This window comes from Lissotriton vulgaris, chromosome 6, assembly GCF_964263255.1.
Source record: "Lissotriton vulgaris chromosome 6, aLisVul1.2, whole genome shotgun sequence".
Classification (NCBI taxonomy): Eukaryota; Metazoa; Chordata; class Amphibia; order Caudata; family Salamandridae; genus Lissotriton; species Lissotriton vulgaris.
This window is the reverse complement of record NC_141694.1, coordinates 359,627,166-359,648,603: the sequence shown is the minus strand read 5'-3', so window position 1 is coordinate 359,648,603 and position 21,438 is coordinate 359,627,166. Positions and strand designations below refer to the sequence as shown.

Here is a 21,438-nt window from a genome sequence, read left to right as displayed (position 1 = left end):
TGCCCTCCCCATTCCATGCACTCGGTATGGCGCAGTTTTGACAGGAGAGTCTCAGAGACCGAAGGGAGTGAGAATCATTTTCCTTTAGACCGGGACAGGAGAAGAGGGGAAAACAAGTGGGTCAGAGGCAGGCATGAGGGGGAAAGGGGGCGGTAAAGAAATGGGAAAACAGAAAAGATGTCGGGAGAGGAAACGTAAGCAAGAGACTGTTGTGTATTTACTCAAGTCTTGGAGTTCTTTACAGAGACAGGCACGGGTGTGAAGACTTTATTTCCGAAGAACGCAGCTTCTTTCAATGAAGCGGATGCGGTTTGTCTTCTAACTAGAGCTGGTCGACCGGCATCCCAGGGAGAATGGAGCTGAAGGGAACAGATAAGCTTAACGAGGCTGTCTCCAATTAAAATGGGAGGGGCTGCTGAGCTGGAACCAGAGATCGGAAGGGAGAGTCAACACTGTCACGAGATTTCCCAGGTCCCACAGAACTCACTCACCTTGACCAGAAGCCCAACACTCTTACTTCAAGTGAGCAACAGTAGGAACATGGCCATAACCTCGGACAGATGATGAAGAATCTGGGGTGAAACAAAGGAAGCTGTGATCCCAGAAATACACAAATCCACACAAAACCGGAACATCACCCCTGACCAAGACCATCTCACTTCAATCTAAACATAAAATAACTTTTTTGTTGTTGTAGTTTTATATAGAGCGAACTTGACCCAAAGGTATCATATAGCTTTAGAGGAGCACCGGTTGCATTACAGACAAAATATTTGAGGTAATAATGTTAACAGTCAACGTTTAACACTAATAAAGCCAATTATTCCAACACGGAAAATCGAACTTCTTCTCTTCCTATACCCAACCTGAAATCCTTCATTTCTTTACATTTTAGTACAAATGCATTTGATACATCCCAAATAGACCATAACAGCAATAAGAACTAGTAATAGTCCAACAGCCAGAAGATCAGAAGCAGTAACACACCTTTGCTCCCTCGTAAGGTTTATGCAATGTATATACATTTGTGTACATATTTTATTTCTACTCAAACCTAGAAGAATAATTCTTCAAATTTGAAAATTAACTATTTTCACAAACTATATCGGAAGGTGAAAATGTGTCATTTTAACCTTCAACACTGAAATGTAAAATGATATATGGCCCTTCATATACTTGGCAGCAGGCAGACTTCGTGCATGGTTGAAAGGGTTGGCAGTGCATGCAACCGCCCTTTTTGTGCCTGAAATCACTGGGGCATGTGTCAATGTGTGCATGATTATATTCTTCTTTCAGGCACAGACCTAACCTTACACCCAGTTTTACCAGTCACTGTATTTGTTAGAACAGATTCACAATTGCTTTTTTTAACCTTCCTGCTTTCTCAAATTTGCATGCACCATTTGCCCACTATTTTTTCAATATTTTCACGGGTGAGAACCCCCCAACCGAACCCCTCTTAGGTGGTTTTGGGTCGCTCACTCGCATTACTGTGTCACTAAATCAGGAATGTCTAAAAAGTGTGTCACCAACATTAAAAGTTTGGAAAGCTGTGATCTACGGTGTCAAATGCGGCGGAGAGGTCAAGCAAGATTAATGCTGCTGTACCTCCACCATCCATGACTGCTCTGAATTCTTCGGTCACCTTAATGAGTGCTGTCTCGGTACTGTGTTCCTTGCGGAAGCCAAACTGGGAGTGGTCCAGCAGCCCATTGTCATCAATGAACTGGGTCAATTGCGTGTTCATAATCTTGTCCACAATGTTGGCTGGAAGAGGAAGGCGCGCAATGGGGCGATAGTTTGATGTCATAGAAGCATCTAAGGAGGGTTTCTTAAGAAGCGGGAGAACGGAAGTCTCCTTCCAAGTAGTGGGAAAACTTCCTGAGGAAAACATCTTATTAAAGATGTCTGTCAGCACGGACTCACCAGGTCTGACAGCTCCATCAAAAAATATGACAAGCAGGAGTCCAATGGAGAGCTCGATTTAGAGGCCAGAATATGGTGGCTCACGGTATCAGTTGACACAGGAGAAAACTCTAAGAATCTGCTCATGCCGGCAGCTGTCACCTGCGTACTAGGAGCCGGCTGAGCACCCAGGCCATCTTTAAAATTGCGGACAATGTCCAATACTTTGGTTTTGAAATTGGATGCCATGTCATCCACAAATTGTTGACTGCCCAGTTTATTCAGAGCCTTGGGGACCGTTAAATTGTTTATAACTGCAAACAGCTCTTTAGAAGAGTATTTTGCTGAGTCAATCTAGGCTTTAAAGTATTTGCTTTTCTCTATGATTACTAGTGCTTTGTAAGACCAGAGGAAGCTCTTCTAAATCTGTTTGTCAGAGTCCTGGTAGTTCAGACACCAACGCCGTTCCATACGGCAGCACTTCTGTTTCTCCTTGCGAAGAAGATCCGAGAACCAAGGAGCAGATGGCGGTGCCCGGTTGCCAGAGATATGCTTAATAGGAACCGCTACGCTAATGGCGTTGGATACCCAGCTATTGTAGTTATTAACTGCATTGTCCACATTGCCGAACTTAAGCCAGTTTAGTTCGAAGAGCAGTTTTATCCACTTTACTCCAGGCTCTACAAGGGGCTGCCTGAGGCATGGCTTTATAGTCCTGTTGACCAACATTTATGGGAAGGGTGAAGCTAATGAGTGAATGATCGGACCAGGAAAGTGGAATCCCTTCACCAACTTTAAGTCCATAACAAGAAGAGAAAATCCCGTCCAACGTGTGCCTCGCTTCATGAGTGGGAACACCGATCCGTTGAGTCAGCCCTGCGGCACCCAGAGTGTCCAAGAGCACCGCAGTATCTTTGTTTTCAAGATCTTCTAAATAAAAGTTAAAATCACCCAAGATGGTGAATTCCTTGTTAACTAACACTGATTCGAGTAGTTCATCAAGATTGTTCAAGAACGCAGCTTTGGCTCCTGGCAGACGGTACACCAGGATACCCTTAAATGAAAGATTGGCACTAAGTGTGGCAGTGAAGTGTAATTCTTCACAGTCAAAAAGCTGATCCGGATGGACCGTAACAGTCTAGCAGTTTTTAAATATAATTGCTACTCCTCCTCCTCTCCTACCCAAAGGCCTATAGGCCTATCCATCTTAACTAAACTATATCCAACTGGGGAGGCGGTAATGAAATCGGGGTCGAAGCCATATCCGCCCCAAGTTTCTGTTATGAAAAGCATGTCCGGCCCCATATTTTCAATGACTTGGGCTATTTCATACCTATGCTTCCCCAGAGAACGGGCGTTAACGAGCCCTCCATGCATTAAAATCTCAGATCGCCGACTGCCTGCGTAGCTCGTGTTTGCGGTAGAAAAGGCAAAACCACAGCCACCGCATCTACCATGGGCATTGAGAGGACATACCTCACATCCCTCCTTTGGATGATTTAAGGTGAGAAGTTCACTCCTAGAGTACGAAAGCCTATTTTCCTGAAAAGTGACAGCATCCTGTGCGCTCGGCGTGGGCCAGGTGCAGACGGGCGCAGACGGGCTTACCTTAAGTCCGCCTTCGGCGTGCCCGATGCGCGTCCGGTGCATGAGTGGCTAAATACCTTCCTTCCGGCGGATGACTAGACCGCGTCCTGCCGGAAGTAGGATTTGTGTGCAAAGTAGCGTCAACCGCCCTCCGCACAAACGGCACAGCAGCCGCGGCGGACCGGGGTCGATTCCAGATATAAAAACAGCAGAGGATGAATGCTAAGAAATGCCCCCAGGTAGCAGTACCAGTTCCTCAATTTCCCCGATACAATTGTCAAAAATGTTGAGTGCCCGAGTCACACAATATTTAAAATGGCACAGTTAAAATATGTACAAATTCATTAAAAGCACAGGAAGGGTAAATAAGAAAAATTGCGGCGCCAGCAGGGCTACTGACATTTTTATTTGACTTCTTTATTCAAACTCCTACTTCTTCCCCCTAACTTTATTTTTTCCTTCTTTTCTTTTCGGCCTCCACCCCAGAACCATGGGCAAGGGAGCAATACCGGCTCCAAGGGCAAGGCGCCTGCGCCCAAGAGCTGGCTGCCTTGCGGCAGAATGCGCCCTGCAGGGGTGCAGGCCCGACAGCTTTTCGGAAAGGTGAAGGTGGCCGCCCTGGTTTTCTTCGTCCAGCGCCACCTCCCTTGACCTTGGCAGCAGGCGTCAGGCCAGGCTCCGGGTACCTTATCCAGGAGCATCACCGCCTGTGGGCGAACCCACAACCAGATGGCCCACCAGTGGTCAGACATCCTGGACCAGGAGCAGGACCTGTTGGACCTGCTAGGTGTCGAGGTTGTGGGGCTTGGTGAGTAGCTAGTAGTATATAGTAGTATAAGTATTGTGTATAATTCTTGGACGAATAGCACGATTACTGGTGCGCTTAGTTACACTGCAGATCAATTCCATTTCAAAATCTTCTGTGATTGTATGATATATGTGCTGGTCGGCACTTATCTTACTTGTTTGTAACTTTGCGCTAGCTTGGACTGATTAATGATGCTAGAGTTTGCTTTAGAGAACTGAAGTTAGTTAATGCTATTGCTAGAGTCTAGTCTTTCCAACCCCATGGATTACTGTTTATTAAGGCTCCCTTGAGCCGGTTGAGCTGACGAGCTCGGGATCACGTACCTGCATGCCTGGGAGAGGTACCAGACCTGAGAACAGTTTTGGCAGCCTACACAGCAACCCCAGACGTACGCCTATTCCCTGCTGACAAAGGGTAACGACCCAGAAACACGTGTCCAGGGATAGCCGGCGTGAAGTCGCTGGTGGGTGGAGCAGTGTGCCACCCCGTGGATTACAGGAGTAGAGATCAGATGACCTTACGGACCATATAATAATAATAATACTAATGTCTATCTACTGACTACTGTAGTACGCATTTTGGACTAGTGATGATTTATGTTGTACTTTAGCTGTTTTTTAATTCTTCCTTCCTGGTAAAAACGAGTAAAATAGGGGGAGGTGTACAGGCATCTAAAAAGGTGTACTTGTTTTTATAGGTGCACTACCAGTAGCAACCACTAGTGCCGGCGGGACCAGCAGCGATGCCAATGCTACCATTCAGGTCCATGACAACGGACAATCAAACTACAATCCCCACAATCCTGTGAACCAGGAAGTGAGTAAAACTAGAATACACGAGATCAGGAACACCGACTGGATGGTGCCGGTAGCTGCATTTACTGACAGAGACCGAAGAGCGTGGACCCCCCGATTGACTCAGCGGACTCGAACTAAATAGGTAAATCAAAAGACTGTGGTAGACTAGAACCACACGAGGAGCGATTTCCGCAACTAACTGGAGACCTAACACCAGCTTCCCTTTCCTTTCAGGATACCAGAAAAAGCTGTTACATCGTTCAATGCGGGAAACAGCACCCGACTTACTTCCGCGCTAATACAAAAGTAAGTTGCCCCTTTTCAACCATAGCGGCTACCGCCACCAGTATATTAAATCGTCCCCTGACAAACCCTTCTATTCTTCTAGATCTCCACTTCCACCCGAATTTGTTGTAGTGTAGTTCCTAGTTTCCCACTAGGCCCTGCGCATTGGAATAACATAAACAGTAGTATCGACGTGGAACTGCTTATATTCCAGGCCTCCACTGACTATGCTAAACTTAATTGGGTTGTGTTACCAACTAGCTCAGAGGTCACTGGAAACTTTCTTCTCTGCATAGGAAGTGATCAGCTTCCTTGGCACAGACAAGAAGGGATTCAGCTTTCCAACAACCGTGCAACATGACAACTTTGCTCCTCAGATCAAGAGTCGATCTCTAGGGTCGTGTGAAACAATAGACATAGATTTCACTCAGTCAGTCTAGTGCAGTTTACTTTCACAGTATGTAGAGAATAGAGAGACGGGCGTGTATCAATAAAGGTTAACATTTATTGAACAGTCTTTCTTCTCGTACAAGAGAAATGTATTGCCACAATTGCAATAACTGTTATTATAAAAAGTACGTACAGTAAGATAAGTATTGCGAAATAGAACTGTAAAAGCATTGATATGGTTTCTTAGCCATACAATGGTTTAAAAGTAATAAAACATATATACAGTCATATATACATTAGGCTAACATACTCAACTGGTGCTTCTAACTAAGCCTACCCCAGTGTGCCTGACCTAAGCCTAACATGTGAGAAGGGGAGTAAGTAAGTAGCTTAAGTTAAGTTGGTTTTGCCAAGGTTTGTTTCAAGAATTCTCGTCTAAGGGTTTAGTCAACACCATACCTCTGAATAGAATGATGGAGGATTGGTATCTCCTTCAGGGGTCTCTCTCGATATCCCAGTCACCCGCGAGGGTAAACCGGAAGCGCCGGGACTGGATTTCTCTGCACGAGAAAGGCAGCGGCTTCTCTCAGCGCGTCGAGGAAGGAGGGGTGACAGCGTCCGCGGGCAGCTGGGCTGGATGTCTTCGCAGAGGACGGCTGCACGGTTCCTCAAGCGTACTGAACCACAGTTCGCGCTGTAGCGGCGATAATGGTAATCAGTAGCTTCACCACCACAGGATAGCAGGCTGCAGCGACAGAGTGCTAGTTTTTACCAACACGGGGTCATGCAGGCAGCTGGCATCAGCAACAGGTTCGCTCACTGCTTAAGGCAACGTTGGTAATATTTATACCTGACAGGTGCCGGGTTTGACGCAAGTTTGCTGGACATAAGACGTCAATTAAAGATGTCACTAGGAAGTGACAGTTATCAGTTGCTCATTAGAGTTCCATTACTAATCAAAACATAGCAAGCGGGGATTTCCAGGTTTGCTAAGTTTTTATCTTGTTGAAGAACTCGGAGTGTTATCTAGGAATATCAGATAGTGACTGCTGCTCTGTCATTGCACTAATTGGTCGCAAAGGAAGTAGCAGAGAGTCATGCTGGAATGTGGCTCTGTTCGTGTGAGGCCAGAGATGACTTTTCAGAAAATCGCACTTGAACGGTTATGCCAATATAGGGAATAAAGGGCTTTATAGCCGAATAGGGGCATAAGGTCACAGTATCGATCAGGAACCTAGATAAGCACGCAACACCCACTCCACGTATACATGTCCATCAAAATTACTAAAACTAAGCAATTAGATGTATGTGTAACATTGCCCACCCCAAAATACATAAATGCATTCGAAATAGGCGTACTTGCAATACATGGAATTTAGGTACTGTACGTTTTTTAAAGCATAGCAATCATTCAAAAAATTATTGCATATGAAGTCAATGAACGATTATGCAAAAAGAATTACACATGAAGTATCTCTGACAGAAGAAAGGCGAGATAAATCATCACATAAAAATGCATTGTAATAACATGTGTGCTAGAGGCTGGTGTTATGTTGTTATGTCTCTAGATGTGTTTAGAAATAGAAGTGTGAAGCTTCTGTTCTCTAAGAATAGTTTTTACGTTAAGCAAAGAATTGTTCGTGCCAAAAAAGGTCAATATTAGAAAAAATTGTCCAAATTCAAAGAAAATAGTTTTCTAAAGCTCCTGGCAGTTTTTGTTGATCAAAACTGAAGGCCGAATTCAGAGTTCATGGGAACGCTGTGTGTCGGAAAGCTTCTCAAAAGTTATTGTTTCTCTATGGGTGAGAACATCGTATCAGACAGGCTCGCAAAGAATTGGTCTACAAAATCAGGTGATAGTTCAACCAAATTAGATAGCGCTGTAACTTGGCAGGTGTGAGAATGATTGCTGTCATCGAAGGCAGGACCAGCAATGCTCACAGAACGTTGTACCTGGATGATGTTGCTTTTGTCACTCGCTCCACTGTTACCACTTGGCTGTAGTACAGGAGTCTCCACGAATGCCGTCATCAGGATTGGTAGCCGCTGGGGACAACACAATGCGTGAGCCGTTATTGGACTTAGCAAAGTATCGACGTCCATTGGTACTGCTGATGGAAGTGAAAGACAGATGTCCAACACGCATTCATCGCCGCAAAGCATACACCGTAGCACAGGTAAAATGCAATTTTGCCATATCGGTCTGAATGAAAGGAACCAGGTCATGTTTAGATCTCTCAGCCTGGCCAATCCGAGGACGTTAGTTATCCTGTCCCTGTAGCGCATTGCTAGGATTGTCTCTTCCATTCCCATGGGAGCTATGTCTGAGCCGAGGCTTGCCATATCGTAGCAGGATGGTCAAAAATAGAATCCCTGCGATGAGTCCCAAAAATAGTGGAATACCACCAAAAATGGAGTGCACAAAATTAGGAAAGATTCCCAAAATTGCCTGGAAGGGTGTTAGCAGTCCTGTAAAGACTGTCTTAAATATGCCTGGGATGCTTGTTGCACTAGACATGTTAAGGAGTTGGCTAAACATTTCTACGAAATGCACGGGGCAATTTGTTGATAAAAGGTCATGGACCTCAGTAGCCGTCCTTGCGACTAGAAGATCATACGTCTCTTTAGATGACGTTATAGGCACTGTTGTCTGTAAAAGCACAGATTTCATTTTGCTTAATGTATCAATTCGTATAGAATAGAGATTCAGACGAGGCCAGAGGGGAGTCACTATGTCTGGAGGCCCGCTCGGGAACAATGCTTGCATACAACATTTGACCATGGACGTTACTTGTACTAGATAACTTTTCCCTGGCGCGAGGCCGCAGCACCTGTGATCCGTTCTAAGAATGTAACTCCCGTTTGCGAGTTGCATAAAGAAGGGCTCTATCTGAGTTGCAGGTGTGACTAGCTGGTGGCATGAAAGGTTGTTTGAATTACCATTGCATGCTCCGTGTAAATTAATACCCTGACACAAAAGTATACCGCTTAGTGAGTGTTTACAGTTGTCACCACTAAGAAATACATTTTTGTCACTGTCACTATAGCAAGAATGAGTGTATGGTAATTTCCATTCGGATTTTACATATCCCTTACCCAATTGTTCATACTGGCCAGCAGGTATGTACTCAAGGCATTTATGAAATCGGAAAGTTGTTATCGGAATTGTGATAATTCCGTGTATTATCCATTCAATGACAGGACTCTCGGACATTGTCAATGGTAATCTCTCGAGTTTCTCGATGCTCAAGATTGTATAGTCTGCTCCTTTCTGTGCCAAACTGATCTGTTTATCAGTAAGGTTAAAAATGGAAAATAATGACGTTGTGTTGATTAAACGCCAAGGCACATAGCCTGAACGAAGATTTTGCAGCGTCCAGCCTAGTTCTATAATAGAGCGTAATTGAGATTGGCCATGTTGTAACATTAGCAAATCTCTGTCTATCACATCAAAGGCAGAGGATACAATATTGTCCAAAGAATATATTCTGGAAGACAGAGTCATTAACCCATTGTCTACCACAGAAAGTGATTTCTCCAAATTAATACGATCAATTTCTCGTATTTTTTCAGCAGTTTCAATTTGCTTTACTTTCCAAGCCTCGTTGTAAGCAGCATAGATACTGGTCGCTATGAAACGCTTTTGACGCTGTTTGCGTGGTCCAAGAATGAAGTCGCGCAAATCAGCACCATCTTTTAGCAAAGACAAGTGTTGCTTAATTTCAGCCAGTGTGGATGTAGTTAGCCATTCTAGGCAGAGTTTCCCTACACTGTATGTTGTTATAATCCCTGGATGTTGTCTCTGGGAATATCTAGAGTCTAATCTGGTCATTTTTAACCCCTGTGTTTTATTCAGGAACCTATCTTGACAGTTATTTGTGTCTGTAGGCCAGATTAACCACTTTTTCCAATCAGGATGTGTTCTGTTGAAATGTAAAATGTTTGACACGTCTAACTCATTATCTGCAGTTGCATTCTCAGCTATTGGCTTTGGTATAGACGGTGTTTTAAGGTCTTTGTTCTTGGCTAGGCCAAGACAAGATGTTTGGTGTACTGTGTCATTTAAAAATAACATTTGTTCTGGTATCATGCAGGTTCTAAACAGTGCTTCTATGCCTTGCACCTGCCAATCTTTTGTACCCCAAATTGTTTTCGTTTCAATATTATTTTTCCAATAATCAAAACCAAATGTCATCATTTTCTCATAAAATGCTTCTGAATATATCAATTTAGAATTTGTCAGCATTGTTTTCATTCCTGTTTTATCTAACAGTTTGTAATAAAACGTTTCTGCATCACTGGTGTTAAACCCTGAAAAATATTTGAATTTCTCAAAAAATGCTTTAGAACTGCTTTTAGGTGGTGTAGAACAATGTTCCCATTGATTATACATAAAAACATTTCTAGGCTGTGCAGATTTATGCAAGTAATGATCCCCATAGTGGGTGTAACAGAATAACTGCTCATAACTAGATGAACCTTGTAAATAATCATGATCTGTGAATCTAGCTGACATTACTAAATCAGACATCATGTCATTAATACTGTTAAAGTCCCAATCATCAGAGAATGTACTTGGTGTCACAAAGTCACTTAAGGAAACCTTTAGTTGATGTGGATACTTCAGGATTTCGACCGGACCATAGATCTCATAGTCTGTTTTCTCCCATACTACCCCACCAGGTATTGGAATTGCTGTGACATTTACTGTTGACAGTTCTCTTTTCTTCACGTGGGATGATCTGTGTGGTTTCAGGACTAGGTTGATGTTCTGACTTGCTGTGTCCATTCAATTGTAATGAACTTTCCTAAAATTAAAACTAAAATTAGGCATAGTAGGAGTATGAATACCCCTGAGATAATCCAATGCTCAATCAACGGTGAATCCAGATATAGTTCTTTGATTTGTTGAAGGAGTCCTGTTTCATTTTCTTTAGAAATCTTTTTTGTTTCTGGCATCACTTCGGGGTCATTTAAATCTTCAGAGAAGTTGTCGAAGTTGATGAAATAACCAGAGGCAGTTCTGTCAATTGATGGGATTGTTCTTTCAATCTGTCTCTCGGTAGCACTTTCTGATGCCACATCATTGTAGTCAGGTGTTGTTTCTTGATGAACTGTTTCAATCTGTGTTTCAAGAGGCACGAGTTCCATGGCATTATTGCATAGTCCTTCATTGTGCACTGTAGGCTGATCGAATGTGATGAGTCTTTCAGTTTGAACCTCTTGTATTGTTGCAAGTTTGGGTATTCTGTTGTTTCTTGGGAGTCCACTGGGCCTACTGTTGATTATAGGCCACATGCTTGTGGTTTTACCAGATCGATAGACACGACTCTGTTCTCCTTTTTACCAGCAAGGGGCGGTAGCACAACTGATCTTGTTCCGGTGACTGCTAAGACAGGTACTGCTTTTCTGTAAGAAGGCCCAAATTCCTTCTTAACCGCAATCTTTTCTCTGACTAGATCCCCAACCTTTGGAATCCAGACAGGCCTTGCTGGGGCTGTTGCGGGTGGTGCCTCGTCAGTGGTACTTGGCTGTTGCTTTAACTTTATGTTGCTTAATGATTTTCTTGTTTCATTCAGTTCCTGTAAAACAGCCAAACGGTCTTTTACTTCAAACTGCTTTGTTTCTTCTTGTACCACTGACATCTGACTATCGAGGTCCTGAACGTTCATTCTAATTCTGAACAATAGTTCGTATGGGCTGAAACCTTTTAGAGAATTTCTTGGCATGTTGTTAAGACTAGTCTGGACACTTATTAAATGTTTGACCCACCCAGCGCCTGAACCTAATACCTTCGCTATTATAGATTGCTTTATGTCCCGGTTTTTTCTTTCTACCACACTTGTGCGACGGACAAGAATACCGCAACCCAATTCCCATGCTGGCCATGGCCTCCTTATAGGCTCGAGAGCTGAAAGCAGGACACTGGTCAGAATGGAACGCGGTAATTGCGTATATGCCGATATGGACTCGCAAATCTTTTATAACCGTTCTAGCGTCAGCCGAGCACTGGAGACCTCATTTTTTAAGTGCTTTTCGTCTTAACTATTAATAGGACGCAGGATGGGGTGTAGGCAGCGTTACGCTCTTTCTGACTGGTAGCCGGTAGCAAGGTTCGCTACTGCGATCCCTATTGCAGTTTTCACAGTTGTTTGCATATATTTGGTGTTCTACACTCATTCCCGGCCACCAGAATACTGATTGTAATTCAGTCAGTGATTCCTTGATCTCTCTGTGCCTTAGACCCAAACCCATGTGTGCGTCTGCTATTAAAAATATTCTCCTGTTCATGTTTGGAATTACTCTATCCCCCACTCCAGGGATTCGAGCAAAAGGAACGGAGTTTGCATCGATTATGTATGCATAATTGAGTGGATAGTTTACGGGTAGTGCTGCACAGTCGCCTTTTACGGTCGTTTTTACTGCCAGCATGGTTTCCCCGTCTATGTACTTATCTGTACGCTTTTTTGTGGCTACGGAAGCCGGGTTAGTTGCTTCCGCTGTGGCTGTATTAGCCAATGAATTCCCTGCAACGTGAACGCCATCACGCTGAAGACTCTGTGCGTGAATCACGTGAGTCTTTTGTAGTTCTTTGTGTAAAAGAGCTACCTCGTTCCAGAGCAATTTATGCTTTATTGTGGCACCTGTGTCATCTTTGTAGTCGTTTTCGATCCAACTCTGCAGCTTATTGTTGTAAGAGTTGACGCAAAAATGAGAATCGCACACGATAAGTGTGGGGAATTCGCGTTCTGCATTTTCGAGCGCCATCTTTAAAGATCTGATTTCAGTTCTTTGAACCGAACAGTTTCTTACAGATTCAGTTTTTGTTACTTTCGGTCTGAATTTACCGCACAGCCAACGACCTTTAATGATCGCACATGCTGCATTGTAGGATTTGCTCTCTACATTAAAATGCTGTACAAAGCTATCTGTATAGATTATACAGGCGTATTGTGGGAGAGGCAGGATTTCGATTGGCAGAGGATATTCTTCTTCATATTCTAAATCATTCAGTTCTTTGTATTGCGGGGCGAAATAGTATTTCACGTCCTCCGCTCCCAGAGAATCTATGCACTGTATCCATTTCGGATCCAGTGACACTGTAGGCAGGTTTACTGGGCTGAATAGCGCCTCGAAGGCGGATTCCGCTGTAAGGATATTAATCCGTTTGCCGTGTGCTAATTCTCGTTCATTTGCTAATGCGATTTGCACTGCGTTCACAGTTCTTTCTGTGTGACTGAATGTTTTTTCTGCTTGTGTGTACAAGTGAGATTTAATTGAAATTGGTACCTTTTCTCCCTCATTAGAGGTTAGGTATGTGAATCCGCATCTTCCTGGGATGACTCGGATTACAAGATCACGTGTGTTGTCACGTGTATCTAATTTTGTTTTTTGCTAACATGTCTGTTTGCAGTGATCTCAAAATTTCTGTGTGTTTTTGAGTCCAATTGATTTGTTTTAAATCAGGTTTTATTAGTTCGTAGAGAGGTTTAACCCTCTCTGCGTAATTTAGGATGTAAGTTCTTCCGAAATTCAGAAAACCTAGTATTGATATTAAATTCTTCAGCGTTTTTGGAGCTTGGAGTACAGCGCACTTCTCTAAGAAGTTGTCCGCTAGGCTTTTCCCTTCACTTGATAATTCGTACCCTAAGAACAGTACTGTCAGATGGGCAATTCGGGACTTTTTAAAGTTGAATTTGTAACCCTCTGCTGCGAACCCAAGTATAATGGTGTTCACTCTTTTCAAGTGAGTATCCAAGTCGTCGTCTGTGAGATAAATATCATCTACGTAAGATAATGCTTCATCATCATAGATTTGTAGTAACTCTGTTACCCTAGCTGAGAATAGTCCTGGGCTGTTCTTGAACCCCTGTGGGAGTCGACAGAATTTTTCCTGCGACCCAAATGCAGAGAAAGCGGTCAGATATCTGCTTTCTGGTGCAATGTTTTGACAAAAGAAACCATTAGAAATGTCTAATGTCGTTTTGTATTTTTTCCTAACTATGTTATTCATTAGGGCTGCACTATGCGAGTTTTGTACTGCAAAAGTTTTGCAACATGTATTAAGATGTCTGTAGTCCAAAACTAGACGATATGAATTGTCTGGCTTGGAGACAGGAAACAAAGGATTGTTCATTTGAGAGGTGCATGTTTCAATCACCCCCTGGTACTCAAGTTGATCTAAGATCTCCCTGACCTGTTTTTTAGCTTCTTGCTTTATGGGATACTGCCGTTGGGCAGTTGGTTCACTTTTTAGTTGGATTTTGTGAGGCGGAGAATCCTCATCCCATCCTACATGATTTTTATACAATGCAGGTGCCTGGGCTACTGCCCATTTCCTTGCATATGTGTATTTTTTATGAATCGGTATGTGATTCGAGAAGGCAGGCATAATTACCTCTTCGCCACGAGGGCACTCCCTGACAAACTCCGGGGGCCAATCTTTTTCAGCTAACAGAATATCATAGCCTTTTGAGAGCTTATCCCAAAACAGACTATTAATTTTTCTAGTCTTATCACCCTCTATACGCAATGTTATTTCGTATATTTTATGGGGCTCGCTAAGTCTGGCGTCGGCAGTTTCAACTTGAATGTATTCATTCGTGTCCACTGTCTCCAGATGACTCATCAAGATCTTGCGCGCTATACTGATTTCTGCTGCACTGTCCAACATTGTCAATGCCCACTCCCCGTTTTTCAACTGTGTCCTCAGTATTCTCGGCATGGTTGATTACTCTAATACTGGCTACCTTCTTTTTCTGAAATTGAGATTTCTTATTTTGAGCAGGTTCCTTGTCTTTGGACTTGGTGTGCTCTCCTGGGTCTGACCGTCCTCTTCTTTCCGAATTCTGTGGAAAAGATCGAGAGGGACGTGTATCAATACTTTGATATCTATCAGGTTTTTTTATATTATCCCTATTTCTAAGGTTATATCTTTTCTCAGAGGGCTCCCGTTGGGGAGACTGGCGTTCTCGAGTCGGAGTTCTTTCCCTCCGTCGAGGAGACCTTCCTCTGGACTGGAAAACTTTTTCCTTGGGAGTGGATTGTTTATTTCCATCCCAGCTCTTTTTAGGAGTATTTAAATTATTTTTAATAAATAATTTTTCAGGATTTTCGAGCAGTTGGGGCTTAACTGGTTTTCCACCCAAGCTGTCTCTACCTAATTCTTCATAGCATTTTTCTATGATTTTTGCAAGCTCAACAGGATCTTTTATATCTGTTTCCCTCAACTTCTGGCGAATCGCCACAGATGCTGCTTCTCCCTTTACATTGGCTAATAATATAGCCGTGACCTGCTTGAAATCTTTCAGTAATTTCATACCTAGATTTAAAGCGGGCTCTGGACCGAATTCATTTTGAATCTGTTTTAGCACTTCTGGTATTACCGCCATAGACGGAACACCGTGCGTTTTTGTGTAAATGGAAGCAAAGACTGTACCCCAAGTGTCACAGTCCTCCACGTGTGGTGCGATTCCCATAGGAAGGCAGATGGTCAAGATTCTGTGTTTCTCAATAGGGGTAGTATCAGGAAATACTGCCTCTATTTGAGTGATTTTCTGGGCTAACCAGAAAGGAATTTGTTCCAGTTTTACGGGTGTTTTACCAAGACTGTATGTTCTGTGGTGTAATTTTATTTGTGTTCCCCTGATGAGGGGTCAGCTGTGGTGAATTAACAGCTGGCTGGACTGTCGCAGTCCGTATTACATATTGGACTAATTGCCTATGTATTTTTATTAATGTGTTTAGCTGTGCTAACAGCTCTTCTCTAGACATTTTTGCAATGTCAGGATGTGGTGTGTAGCTGGCTAGAACCGGCCACGTGGCTCCTGGTCTACCTAGTGGACCGAGCCTGGTAATGTGATCATTGTGTTTTAGGGCGCCATTAAACCAGAGCAGGTGCTCTTGAAATTTAAGTGGAATTTCAACCTCCTCGAAAGGGGCGTACTCATCCGGAGGTTCCTCTATTTTGTAATAGTGAAACTCTTGTGTTATAGCGTTTACCGCTGGAAAGTTTATCCATGAATAGAATACCTCTGTCTGCCGATACTCGTGAGCCTCTATCACGAAAATTACTGTACCACCTTGAGGTGGTAGTCCGTTTTCTATAAGTTTCAAAGTTATAGATCTTCTTAACTGGACCGGGATGATAATAGCATCCGGGTCTGCCTGTAGGAGACTCGAGTCCTCCTCTATTAGTATGGAAGCCAGCCTAGCTGCTTCCCTTTCTTCTTCATTGTCTGACATTTAAAAAATGCAGGCTTTGCAGAGTAGGTCTCCAAGGAGACAAAGATTAGATGCACAATATTTTGGAACACTGTATCCTTCAACGTTGAATAAACCAGAGCTTTACATAGGAATCTCTTCCTACTAAGGTCGGGCGGATTTTAACCTTTCACCCACTCCAGACGTCTATTGGAGTATTTACGGGAGAAAGGGTGTGAAATATGCACGACTGAGTTACTCTACAAGTCTTGCGTTAGTTTATCGCCTTACCAAACGTTGGGCGCCATGTAGTGTAGTTCCTAGTTTCCCACTAGGCCCTGCGCATTGGAATAACATAAACAGTAGTATCGACGTGGAACTGCTTATATTCCAGGCCTCCACTGACTATGCTAAACTTAATTGGGTTGTGTTACCAACTAGCTCAGAGGTCACTGGAAACTTTCCTCTCTGCATAGGAAGTGATCAGCTTCCTTGGCACAGACAAGAAGGGATTCAGCTTTCCAACAACCGTGCAACATGACAACTTTGCTCCTCAGATCAAGAGTCGATCTCTAGGGTCGTGTGAAACAATAGACATAGATTTCACTCAGTCAGTCTAGTGCAGTTTACTTTCACAGTATGTTGAGAATAGAGAGACGGGCGTGTATCAATAAAGGTTAACATTTATTGAACAGTCTTTCTTCTCGTACAAGAGAAATGTATTGCCACAATTGCAATAACTGTTATTATAAAAAGTACGTACAGTAAGATAAGTATTGCGAAATAGAACTGTAAAAGCATTGATATGGTTTCTTAGCCATACAATGGTTTAAAAGTAATAAAACATATATACAGTCATATATACATTAGGCTAACATACTCAACTGGTGCTTCTAACTAAGCCTACCCCAGTGTGCCTGACCTAAGCCTAACACGTGAGAAGGGGAGTAAGTAAGTAGCTTAAGTTAAGTTGGTTTTGCCAAGGTTTGTTTCAAGAATTCTCGTCTAAGGGTTTAGTCAACACCATACCTCTGAATAGAATGATGGAGGATTGGTATCTCCTTCAGGGGTCTCTCTCGATATCCCAGTCACCCGCGAGGGTAAACCGGAAGCGCCGGGACTGGATTTCTCTGCACGAGAAAGGCAGCGGCTTCTCTCAGCGCGTCGAGGAAGGAGGGGTGACAGCGTCCGCGGGCAGCTGGGCTGGATGTCTTTGCAGAGGACGGCTGCACGGTTCCTCAAGCGTACTGAACCACAGTTCGCGCTGTAGCGGCGATAATGGTAATCAGTAGCTTCACCACCACAGGATAGCAGGCTGCAGCGACAGAGTGCTAGTTTTTACCAACACGGGGTCATGCAGGCAGCTGGCATCAGCAACAGGTTCGCTCACTGCTTAAGGCAACGTTGGTAATATTTATACCTGACAGGTGCCGGGTTTGACGCAAGTTTGCTGGACATAAGACGTCAATTAAAGATGTCACTAGGAAGTGACAGTTATCAGTTGCTCATTAGAGTTCCATTACTAATCAAAACATAGCAAGCGGGGATTTCCAGGTTTGCTAAGTTTTTATCTTGTTGAAGAACTCGGAGTGTTATCTAGGAATATCAGATAGTGACTGCTGCTCTGTCATTGCACTAATTGGTCGCAAAGGAAGTAGCAGAGAGTCATGCTGGAATGTGGCTCTGTTCGTGTGAGGCCAGAGATGACTTTTCAGAAAATCGCACTTGAACGGTTATGCCAATATAGGGAATAAAGGGCTTTATAGCCGAATAGGGGCATAAGGTCACAGTATCGATCAGGAACCTAGATAAGCACGCAACATTGTGACACCAGAAAATTGTTCAATTGCGGCATGCGTAAAATTATGTGAGTATTCACGAGTGAATGTGTTATTCAAGAGAGTGTAAGCGCTTTTTTGAACCAGAGGCTAAAAGAGACTCTATTTTTGTTTACAGTTTCAACCACTAAAGAGAACCCAGCAACTGAGAGGTAGGATTAGTTTTTCCAACCCCCCACTGTAGCGTTGAGAGGCATGGTTTTGTCCCTATAGTTGACCCAATCTCGTTCTCCATTTACAGGCACATGGTCCTGATGAGATTTCCCCACAACAAGGGGTCATCGAAACGCGTAGACCTCTTCTACCCAGCATTAGGAATTCTCAATTGACTCTCAAACATATCAAAACTCTTTATTTGCTGATTTCCAATGCTATGTTTTCTTAATTGTGATATTGTAAATATTTGTATATGATGGTTATATGTATGTAGATACTCATGTGTTGTTTTGTATAAATGTCGAATGCAAGTTGAGAGTTTGTTGCGAAAAATCATTGTCTTTTTGTTTGTCGAATTTATGTTCTTTTGATATGTTATGTGGAACTAAACAAATGTTGTTTATATTCAAATGAAAAAAATTGCTCATTGATTTGATATATGTGACGCAAAAAATAAAACTTATTTGATTCATTTCAGATAAAATATTTCCTGAGAATTACTGTTTCAGTCAGTGATTCGAGTGATCACCCGTGATCCATAATTCAAGTAGTGTGGCAATATTGGTACTGCTTTTGGTTTATAGTTACCATTCAGGAGGGGGCAGGAGATGTGGCACATGCAGGAGCACCAGTGGGGGAGGAAACAGCAGCGGTGGGAAGTTATATACATTACTTATTGGCATTACTAGCTGGAAGGGGAACACTTCACTCACTGTACTATGAGACTTATGTAAGTATGAACTTGAAGTTGTACTGAACAATATACAATGGTTGAAGAAGAGACCCTTTACTTAGCATTACCAATGCATTAGCAATAGCATTACCAGTGTGAGTTGAGTAAAAAAAGGCCTCTTCTATCAGACTCCAACTCAGCTGTGAAAGTTATGGAGAAGACTAAAAATCAGATCAGACGACCTTGATGGATGTGTTGATCAAAAAGGGAAAGAACTAGGGTGGAAGGAGGAAGGACGAAAGAGATGTAATACGACTAGCAGAGAAGGATACTTTGGAAGCAGCAAGCAGGTGGCTGATAGGAATCAGATGCATGGGTTGTTGAAGGATGGGTGGAAGGTGAAAGAAGATGCCTGCCTGGGTAGGTGACACAATATGGGTGGATAGTGGATAGCAAGAATCCACGGTGTTTGTGTCAAACCCAAAGCCAAGGCAAGGAATGAAGGAGTGATCGCATGGGTGGTTGTTGGTCAAAGGGAAACCAGCTAAGATTTGTTAAGTGATACATATAACAAAAGAATGATAGACATTCCCTTTTAATGGATGGATTCCCCCTGGATATATTCATCATAGGTGGAGGCTGTCACTGGATGCAGACGAGTCTTACTTTGAAGATAATGTAAAAGAAACTGCGCCAGAGTAGCAAAGCAGAGAGTCATCACATATTATATAAAAGTAGGATTTCATTTCAGAATACAGTTAATGACTCAGTAGTTTGCAAGCACATCATATATATTATCAAGCACCTTCCTCAGAATCCAAGGACCACTTCCTACCTATGTTAATTTTTTCCCATTGTGTCAGCTCAGCCAGCCTGCAGAGGGTGGTATATTTGTTGGTTACACAATCAATCAAAAAGTACTTTATGCATTAGCGGTCAGTGGTGGGAGTGCTGGCGGGTGGTGATGTGGGGAGTGGGAGGGGCAGGGTGGGGGGGTGGTAAGCTTTGGATTCTGAATGCAGTACGCACAACAAAATTTGTTTTCTTTATTTTTATGTTTACTTACCAGTTATTGCCCACAATCCATAGTTTGCTCCCCCCCACCCTGCCCCTCTCCACGTCACCGCCCGCCAGCAGTCCCACCTCTGACCGCTACTGGACTGATATGTTGTTCCATATAAGTAATGATCATTGGATCAGAAGTATATTATATTATTATTAATCTGCCTTTTTGTAGTCACCAGGGCACAGTGAACGTGAAATTGAGCAATTACCCTTCATGTAACAGAGAGAGTATGGCCAGTGCCACCCATAATCGAAAAATATATGAGCTTCCCCACCTCCAGCTTAATAAATAAAAGTAATAGGCGTCTGCGTATTGGCTCATATGTTGGTCTTGGACGCAAGCTTAGCTGACTGAGCTGGCTTGCCGGCTGCAGCCTACAACAAGGTTATGTAATTTATCTAAACTAGAGATAAGGAAAAGACTGGTATTCTTCGGTGTACTGGAGTCCACCCATAGTACTAGGGCAAGTATAATGCTGGAAAAAACTCCAACAAATGTTAGAGGCCGGGGATGCAGGAGGATAGATACTTACCACAAATGTTATGTACTGCGCTTGCTAGTGCTACTGTGCCACTATGTGTTGAATTCATTTTGTGTTACTGTTTTGCTAAGAGTTTTGGTTACAATTCTGTTTCTTTCTTTATAGATCCTCCTTCCCAAAAACCAACACGGAGGGAGTTGCCAGCCAGGGCCCGGCAACAGAAACTGCAGGCCATCATTGAGGAATACCGCCGGCTGGTGGCTCATGCAGAGGAGGAGGAGGAGGAGGAGGAGGAGGAGGAGGAGGCGGCAGCAGCAGCAGCTGCTGCTGCCACTTCCAATGCCCCGGGCCCCAGCCAGGCCCCGCCTACAGGAGTACGGCGCCACGGTCAGGCAGCCGCCCACCGCTGCCATTTGTCAACATCTGCTGCCCCCCCCCACATGGATGCAAATCTAAGTGCTGTACATTTTGCCAGCAACTTCTCCTCCAGATGGCACAACTGGAGGACCAATTAGAGGAGCGTGTACAAATCCTGGTGGACAAACACCTTAAAGCCCACTGATTATAGATGGACCCTGTTAATTTGCCCCTTTTTTTAGTACTTTTGTTGGTGGGTGGGAATTGGGTGTTGGTGTTTCTTATTATTTGGACATTGGTTGGACTTGGACATTGGTTGGGGTTAGGGAGAGGGGTGGGTGAGGTGTGGGATAGTCTATTTTTGTTATGAAAATAAATGTTATTTATTTATACTTACACATACAATGTTAATGTTTTCTGGGGCGGGTTACTGTTTCACAAATTAATGAACGTCACAAGGTTTACTTGCAGAAACAGGGCAGCAGCCAGTGTTTGATTTAAATAATCTGCCAATTTTGTAACTCGCAAACAGATAGATGTGGTACCCCTCACTGAGTTATTTTTGTCCTACTAGTACTACCAGTCGCTCCTCCTAGTCCATTATACCTCCCAGCAAACTTAGCTTACCTGTGATTGATTAGGATTAAGTTCGGCACAGCAATGGCTGCATGGTTTCTCAAGAGAATTGAGACTATGCCGTGGTTGTGGTGGTAGAAGTAGACACTGGCACTAGCATTTGCAACAAAAAAAAAGAGACAGTCATTTGCCTGAGAGAGACTGTGGGAGTAGTAGAGAAGTACAGTACAAAAGAAGACTACCAAACAAACAACATTGCAATTGCTTAACTAAAAGAAAACAATGGTGGCGGGGACAGCCTAGTACAAGAAGCTAA

The 21,438-nt window shown here is 43.3% G+C and overlaps 1 long non-coding RNA gene across 1 annotated transcript; it reads left to right on the top strand.

The window, feature by feature from the left end:
- Positions 1-4,997: 4,997 nt before the first annotated feature.
- On the top strand, positions 4,998-20,459 carry LOC147707333 (uncharacterized). Its single transcript, XR_015296612.1, has 3 exons — positions 4,998-5,062; positions 18,565-18,699; positions 20,355-20,459. It is a non-coding gene; the product is annotated as an uncharacterized LOC147707333 (long non-coding RNA).
- The last annotated feature ends 979 nt before the right edge of the window (positions 20,460-21,438 follow it).